This window comes from Gymnoscopelus microlampas (genome assembly GCF_963454915.1).
Source record: "Gymnoscopelus microlampas genome assembly, chromosome: 19".
Lineage (NCBI taxonomy): Eukaryota > Metazoa > Chordata > Actinopteri > Myctophiformes > Myctophidae > Gymnoscopelus > Gymnoscopelus microlampas.
Window position 1 is genome coordinate 16,321,947 of NC_139956.1, and position 9,777 is coordinate 16,331,723.

The window sequence follows — 9,777 nt, forward strand, 5'->3', positions numbered from 1 at the left end:
TCCCACCATTGTGTCACTACCGAAACGTTTTTGTGTCACTACCGAAACGAAAGTTAAATCCGAAAAAATCACTAAGTGTGGAGGCCAAAATTGTCCCCCCAAAAACCTGTTAGGAGTACGTTTCAGGCAATTTAGAGTTGATTGGTAGTACTTTGTTGTGGAGTAATTTTTTTTCACCATTGTGTCACTACCGAAACGTTTTTGTGTCACTACCGAAACGAAAGTTAAATCCGAAAAAATCACTAAGTGTGGAGGCCAAAATCGTCCCCCCAAAAACCTGTTAGGAGTACGTTTAGGCAATTTAGAGTTGATTGGTAGTACTTTGTAGTGGAGTAATTTTTTTTTTCACCATTGTGTCACTACCGAAACGTTTTCGTGTCACTACCGAAACGAAAGTTAAATTCGAAAAAATCACTAAGTGTGGAGGCCAAAATCGTCCCCCCAAAAACCTGTTAGGAGTACGTTTCAGGCAATTTAGAGTTGATTGGTAGTACTTTGTAGTGGAGTAAAAAAAAAATCACCATTGTGTCACTACCGAAACGTTTTTGTGTCACTATCGAAACGAATGTTAAATCCGAAAAAAATCCCTAATTGTAGAGGCCAAAATCGTCCCCCCAAAACTTTGTCGTGGAGTAAAATTTTTTCTTCACCATTGTGTCACTACGAAAACGTTTTTGTTTTTGTGAAAGTTGAATCGGAAAAAATCACTAAGTGTGGAGGCCAAAATTGTCCCCCCAAAAACCTGTTAGGAGTACGTTTCAGGCAATTTAGAGTTGATTGGTAGTACTTAGTTGTGGAGTAATTTTTTTTCACCATTGTGTCACTACCGAAACGTTTTTGTGTCACTACCGAAACGAAAGTTAAATCCGAAAAAATCACTAAGTTTAGAGGCCAAAATCGTCCCCCCAAAACTTTGTAGTGGAGTCATTTTTTTCCCACCATTGTGTCACTACCGAAACGTTTTTGTGTCACTACCGAAACGAAAGTTAAATCCGAAAAAATCACTAAGTGTGGAGGCCAAAATCGTCCCCCCAAAAACCTGTTAGGAGTACGTTTCAGGCAATTTTGAGTTGATTGGTAGTACTTTGTAGTGGAGTAATTTTTTTTTTCACCATGGTGTCACTACCGAAACGAAAGTTAAATCCGAAAAAATCACTAAGTGTGGAGGCCAAAATCGTCCCCCCAAAAACCTGTTAGGAGTACGTTTCAGGCAATTTAGAGTTGATTGGTAGTACTTTGTAGTGGAGTAATTGTTTTTCACCATTGTGTCACTACCGAAACGTTTTCGTGTCACTACCTAAACAAAAGTTAGATCCGAAAAATCACTAAGTTTAGAGGCCAAAATCGTCCCCCCAAAACTTTGTAGTGGAGTAATGTTTTCTTTCACCATTGTGTCACTACCGAAACGAAAGTTAAATCTTAAAAAATCACTATGGTATTCTCTAAAATTCAAATGGTAGCCGATATGTCCTAAGCAGGCCGAACGTTGTAGAGTTGGAACAGAGTTCGTAGCTAAAAGTATGAAGGACTAGTTAGGGGTCAAAAAAACGGGCCGAATACGTAGTGACAATAACGTCAGTGTGCTCGCTAAGTATATACTGTTAGGCACATACGTGAAATGTGTCCTCCGCACTTTAACAACTAACAGCCTCAAATCACTCTAAGATTGCCACATTGTTGACCTGACCTGGAATCGTACCCAGGACATCCAGGACCTCTGGTTCACCAGGCAGGCCCACTAACCACTCAGCTATGGCACTCTGATTAACATCATGTCAGAAAATGAAAGGAAACAAAAGTCTGACTATACTGAGTCAGAGTCAAGCTTTACAAAATGTAAGTTGTGTAAAAAAAAGTCTGACTATACTAAGTTATTTGTTTGTTTAAGTCAGGCTATACTCTACTCAGAGTCATAAGTTTACAAAATGTACTAAAGTACAGTGAACGTCTGTGCGGTTTGTCTCCATCACTGAAAATCACCTACATGTAAACAGCTGTCCTGTGCAGTTGGGGTGAAAAAAACACAACCATTTCACTCCTAATAATACCTATTTGATTTGACATCCTGACTTGCTGCTGTGGCTGAGCCTTGAACCTGTTACCTGCAGCTCACTAGTCAGTGACTCTATCCATTCACCTACAGCTGTTTCCTTGGAATCTGTGGTTCTAAAAGGTTTTGTTGTCAACCCCCCAAATTGACATGTATTTGGGCAGTGGACCCCAATGTGAAAAGTAACACATTTTTTTAAAGTTATTTGTCTTGTTTGTTTTTCAAGTCAAAGCACCAGGAAGGCTGTATTTTTTGCCAACAGTTAGCTCAATGGGTTGAGACGCAGTATTCATGATCCAGAGGCCATGAGTTCAAATCCCATTGATGTCTTTCCTATGATTCTTTCCTTTGCAGACTGGCTTCCAGAAGATCAACTGAAAACTACCAGGAAGGCTGTACTTGTCAGCCATCTGTTAGCTCAATGGGTTGAGACGCAGTATTCATGATCCAGAGGCCATGAGTTCAAATCCCATTGATGTCTTTCCTATGATTCTTTCCTTTGCAGACTGGCTTCCAGAAGATCAACTGAAAACTACCAGGAACGCTGTACTTGTCAGCCATCTGTTAACTCAATGGGTTGAGACGCAGTATACATGATCCAGAGGCCATGAGTTCAAATCCCACTGGTGTCTGTACTGTGATGCTTCCCTTTGCAGACTAACTTCTAGAAAAACAAGTTAAAACCACCAGAAAACCTGTAACTCTCAGCCAACAGCATAGCTCAACTGGTAGAGCGTCTGTCCAATAACATGACTTGACTTGACTTGAGTGGGTTCGATTCCCACTCGAGTCAAGTGTCCCCGGTAACTTGGGAGAACGGATAAATTGACTGATATCCTTAGTGATGCTTCCCTTTGCAGACTAACTTCTAGAAAAACAAGTTAAAACCACCAGGAAACCTGCAACTCTCAGCCAACAGCATAGCTCAACTGGTAGAGCGTCTGTCCAATAACATGACTTGACTTGACTTGAGTGGGTTCGATTCCCACTCGAGTCAAGTGTCCCAGGTAACTTGGGGCAACGGATAAATTGACTGATATCCCACTTGACTCGAGTGGGAATCGAACCCACTCAAGTCAAGTCGACTTGACTTGAGTGGGTTCGAGGGTTGGGAATCGAACCCACTCAAGTCAAGTCGACTTGACTTGACTTGACTTGAGTGGGTTCCCCAAGTTACCTGGGACACTTGACTCGAGTGGGAATCGAACCCACTCAAGTCAAGTCATGTTATTGGACAGACGCTCTACCAGTTGAGCTATGCTGTTGGCTGAGAGTTGCAGGTTTCCTGGTGGTTTTAACTTGTTTTTCTAGAAGTTAGTCTGCAAAGGGAAGCATCACTAAGGATATCAGTCAATTTATCTGTTGCCCCAAGTTACCGGGGACACTTGACTCGAGTGGGAATCGAACCCACTGAAGTCAAGTCAAGTCATGTTATTGGACAGACGCTCTACCAGTTGAGCTATGCTGTTGGCTGAGAGTTACAGGTTTTCTGGTGGTTTTAACTTGTTTTTCTAGAAGTTAGTCTGCAAAGGGAAGCATCACAGTACAGACACCAGTGGGATTTGAAGTCATGGCCTCTGGATCATGTATACTGCGTCTCAACCCATTGAGTTAACAGATGGCTGACAAGTACAGCGTTCCTGGTAGTTTTCAGTTGATCTTCTGGAAGCCAGTCTGCAAAGGAAAGAATCATAGGAAAGACATCAATGGGATTTGAACTCATGGCCTCTGGATCATGAATACTGCATCTCAACCCATTGAGCTAACAGATGGCTGACAAGTACAGCCTTCCTGGTAGTTTTCAGTTGATCTTCTGGAAGCCAGTCTGCAAAGGAAAGAATCATAGGAAACACATCAATGGGATTTGAACTCATGGCCTCTGGATCATGAATACTGCGTCTCAACCCATTGAGCTAACAGATGGCTGACAAGTACAGCCTTCCTGGTAGTTTTCAGTTGATCTTCTGGAAGCCAGTCTGCAAAGGAAAGAATCATAGGAAAGACATCAATGGGATTTGAACTCATGGCCTCTGGATCATGAATACTGCGTCTCAACCCATTGAGCTAACAGATGGCTGACAAGTACAGCCTTCCTGGTACTTTTCACTTGATCTTCTGGAAGCCAGTCTGCAAAGGAAAGAATCATAGGAAAGACATCAATGGGATTTGAACTCATGGCCTCTGGATCATGAATACTGCGTCTCAACCCATTGAGCTAACAGATGGCTGACAAGTACAGCCTTCCTGGTGCTTTGACTTGAACAACAAACAAGACAAATAACTTTTAAAAAATGTGTTACAGCATAAATATAAATCTTTTTCATGGGGGGCCCTGACACTACATCTTTTCACATTGGGGTCCACTGCCCAAATACATGTCAATTTGAGGGGTTGACAACAAAACGTTTCAGAACCGCAGATTCCAAGGAAACAGCTGTAGGTGAATGGATAGAGTCACTGACTAGTGAGCCGCAGGTAACAGGTTCAAGCCTCAGCTACAGCAGCAAGTCAGGATGTCAAATCAAATAGGTATTATTAGGAGTGAAATGGTTGTGTTTCTTCACCCCAACTGCACATGACAGCAGTTTACAGGTACGTTATTTTCAGTGATGAAGACAAACCGCACAGACGTTCACTGTACTTTAGTACATTTTGTAAACTTATGACTCTGAGTAGAGTATAGCCTGGCTTAAACAAACAAATAACAACTTAGTATAGTCAGATTATTTTTTACACAACTTACATTTTGTAATCAAACTACCGAAACGAAAGTTGGTCACCACCGAAACGAAAGTTAAATCCGAAATAATCACAAAGTGTGGAGGCCAAAATCGTCCCCCCAAAAACCTGTTAGGAGTACGTTTCAGGCAATTTAGAGTTGATTGGTAGTACTTTGTAGTGACTTTTTTGGTCCCTAACACCACAAATGGTTTACATACTCTTTACGAATGTCTTACGCATCATTTGCTTAACATGAATGATAATTCTAGTAATTGTTTGGTGTCTGCATTCATGAAAGCCAGGTAGTTTGCAACAGGTAAGGAGAAAGTCCACATTAACAGACAGTCATAAATGATGAACTGTCTTCACTTTATTGTAGGGCACATAATAACATGTACAAAGGATTTATAGATATTTTAGGAATGTTTTACAAAGCATGTTAAACATGAACAAACACATTAACAGACAGTTGTAAATGATGAACTGTCTTCACTTTACTATAGGGCACATAATAACATGTACTAAGGATTTATAGATACTTTAGGAATGTTTAACAAAGCATATGTTAAACATGAACAAGCTACCAATAGCTTGTATATATTATGTAACATCAGTTACAAATGATTTAATAATCATTTACAGATGTATTATACATGGCTTATTCATGAATAGTTACTAATACCTTTATAGATGATTTGTAACCGTAGTTATAAAGGTTTTAGTAATCATTTACGAATGTCAATAAACAGGTTGTTAATGATTTGTTAATAGTCTACAAACTGCTTACAAACGTTTATAAAAGCTTTAGAATGGGTCTTACAAATGATTTAATAATCTTTTACAGATGTATATAAATGGCTTATTCATGAATAGTTCACTACTTACTAATACTTTACAAATGATTTGTAACTGTAGTTATAAAGGTTTTAGTAATCATTTACGAATGTCAACAAACAGGTTGTTAATGATTTGTTAATAGTCTACAAACTACTTATAAACGTTTATAAATGCTTTATAACGGGTCATTATTGTAAAGTGCTACCAAAATGTCACTACAAAGTACTACCAATCAACTCTAAATTGCCTGAAACGTACTCCTAACAGGTTTTCGGGGGGACGATTTTGGCCTCCACACTTAGTGATTTTTCGGATTTAACTTTCGTTTCGGTAGTGACCAACTTTCGTTTCGGTAGAGACCCAATGGTGAATTTACTAAGTCCAGAGCTCGATGAATGTTAGGGACCAAAAAAAAAGTCACTACCAATCAACTTTAAATTGCCTGAAACGTACTCCTAACAGGTTTTTGGGGGAACAATTTTTTTTCTTCGTTTCGGTAGTGACACCATTGTGTCACTACCGAAACGGAAAAAAAATTACTAAGTCCAGAGCTCGATGAATGTTAGGGACCAAAAAAAAAGTCACTACCAATCAACTTTAAATTGCCTGAAACGTACTCCTAACAGGTTTTTGGGGGAACAATTTTTTTTTCGTTTCGGTAGTGACACCATTGTGTCACTACCGAAACGGAAAAAAAAATTACTAAGTCCAGAGCTCGATGAATGTTAGGGACCAAAAAAAAAGTCACTACCAATCAACTTTAAATTGCCTGAAACGTACTCCTAACAGGTTTTTGAGGGAATAATTTTTTTTTCGTTTCGGTAGTGACACCATTGTGTCACTACCGAAACGGAAAGAAAAATACTAAGTCCAGAGCTCGATGAATGTTAATTAGGGACAAAAAAAAAAGTCACTACCAATCAACTTTAAATTGCCTGAAACATACTCCTAACAGGTTTTTGGGGGAATAATTTTTTTTCCGTTTCGGTAGTGACACCATTGTGTCACTACCGAAACGGAAAAAAAAATACTAAGTCCAGAGCTCGATGAATGTTAATTAGGGACCAAAAAAAAAGTCACTACCAATCAACTTTAAATTGCCTGAAACATACTCCTAACAGGATTTTGGGGGAATATTTTTTTTTCCGTTTCGGTAGTGACACCATTGTGTCACTACCGAAACGGAAAAAAAATTACTAAGTCCAGAGCTCGATGAATGTTAGGGACCAAAAAAAAAGTCACTGGCCGCATGACGGCCTGAAAATCTAGTTGTGAAAATAGCCGATCTACAAGTTCACAACACGTCGCACACAGCGCATTGTGAGCTTGTAGATTGGCCATTTTCACTATTTTGGAAAACTTCTGGTGGGGGGGGGGGGGGGTGTCTGGTCGGACTGGCCAGACCTGAAAAACCTCTGTGTCCACACTGGAGTGGGTCTGGACTCTGGAGTGGGTGGAACTCCAGAGAACCGGACCAGACCTCTGACCACGGGACTCGGGCAATCAATTAATACCTTTGCAACCACTACATTCATGGCAAGTATTTCCGACAGCTTTAAGTCCAAAAATCTGAACTAACCCTTTAAGAACATTGCACTCAATGAGGACGTCATCTCATAAAATATTTCAATCTAGTTACACCACCAGTCAGGTCCTTATTGCCTTGCACCTATTCTTTTAGACACACATTCGTGTTTTTGACCAATAGGCACATTTGTTTGGCCTGCATTCAGGACAGCTGATGGTTTTGCGGGCCAAACAAAGGCATCACGTGAGGTTGATCCCCTTCCCCTATTCGCTCATACAAGGACATGACGTATATGTAGGCAGAAGAGGGATGGGACAATAATCGCAATTATTGCCAAAAATAGCAGATCTACAAGCTCACAATGCATCACGTTGCAACACGTTGTGAGCTTTTAGATCTGCTATTTTTGGCTAATGTTCCCCCAAGAATATGGATGCTGGGGTGCTGGTGGTTAACAAAAAGTATTTTATGTATATTTTTGATTATCGCACAAACACTGTCACACATCTTGAAAGGCTGTTATGCATATAAAGGAATGTAGATATAGCGGTTCTCAAACCTTTCATGCTGCGACCCCCCAAAATAATCATATTTGAACTGGGGTCCCCCACCCTGACAAGCACTTGGTATTGTAGGAGTTGAGGCATTGCATTTTGTTTGACTCAGTTCCATTCTAAGAATGTAGATTGTCTATTTTCAGAATTTTTGCCTCTTTTTTGGGTAATCTTTGACAATTTGGTTAATGTTTGACCATTTTTATTGTATTGTATTACTTTTGACACAATAATGGCCTATTTTTCTTTCTTTTTAGTGGTTTTAAAAAGGTCTCATCGCGAAGGACATATCAAAATACCATGTTCTTCAGTAAACAAACATTCCTGTGTTATTCCATCCATGTTTCCTCTCTGTGATAACTGACACGTTTACATCTTTGTCAGCTAATGCACCAGATGTTGAGGTTGATTAAGAGTCCAGAGAAGTGACTGTATTAGAGATAGCCTACCTACAACACCTTTGACCCTATAGCCTAGAGGAAACCTTTATGACCAAGGTCATTAAATACCAACCTCCACTACTACATACTGTCATGAGTTATGACTTTCATCTGCTTGACTCAGCACGCACGTGCATCTACGTAAGCATATTGTTATCCGTGATACGATGACCATCAACTACTTTATCAGAGAAACTGACATCTGTGCACAATGATACAAGATGTATATACTGTTACTTATACCCATAGAGTGCTGAGTTATATTTACTTATACCCAGAGTACTGAGTTATATACTGTTACTTATATCCATAGAGTACTGAGTTGTATACTGTTACTTATACCCATAGTGTACCGAGTTATATACTCTTACTTATACCCATAGAGTACTGAGTTATATACTGTTACTTATACCCAGAGTACTGAGTTATATACTGTTACTTATACCCATAGAGTACTGAGTTATACATTTACTTACACCTATAGTGTTGAGTTATATACTGCTGCTACTTATACCCATAGAGTACTTAGTGACATGCTTATTGTATCAAGAAGACATACAGTATGCCATGATTTTGTGAATGTAACCTTATTGCACCTTTAATATGTTTGTCCTTGTATGCTCTCCTTTATGTTTAATATTTGTGTCCTTGTATGCTCTCCTTTATGTTTAATATTTGTGTCGTTGAATGCTCTCCTGTATGTGGACTGTGGACATGAATAATTTGTAAAAGTGTGTGTGGGGGGGGGGGGGGGGTTATAGAACAAAAACAGGAGGAAGGAAGGAAGAGTTTCGCCAGGAAGTTTCCCCACTCCTCCTTCCTTGTAGTTTCCCCAGGAAACTACTGGTTGAGTTGATGATGGATGGATGGACAAACAGGCAGAGGAGGTGTTAAACCCTATTCCAAATGTCAAATTAGAAAGAAAGAAAGAAAGAAAGAAAGAAAAGAAAAGGGCTATCTAGAGTGTGTACTTGTACTACTTATACAGCAACCACACACACTATCGAAAATGTTTGCCAATGACATGCCCAAAATAGTGACACCAGGTTGAAAGTGTAGAGAGACCTCCATGCAAGTGTGAGACTGTTCTGGCCGGTGTGTGCAGGTGGTGTAAAGTAACTAGTACATGTACTCAAGTACTCTACTTAAGTACAATTTTCTTCAGTATTTGCAATACCCCACTACATCTCAGAGGAAAATATTGTACTTTTACTACAACTATATGAAAACTTGTGCGTGGGGATCTCATTTGAAACAAGCTTAGTGCTTTATGAGTTATCCAGTTTAGTAGACCTTGTATTGTGAATTGTACTTCCATACTGTTTCTCATGACTTACTAAATAAAGTACATCAATCAATCAATCAATTACTAGTTATTTTACAGATTTTGATTATTATTACAAAACATACATTAACCACTTCAGCCGTATACATTTTGGCCATTTGAAAATAGCAGATCTACAAGCTCACAATGTTTGCTATTTTATTTACAAAAATATATATATATATATATATATTGAACTTGTGAAATGGGACATTCTGAACAATGACTACTTTTACTTTTGGTAGGCCTACTTTGAGTATATTTTGATGCCAATACTTTTGTACTTTTACTCAAGTACAATTTGAAAACGGGACCTCTACTCG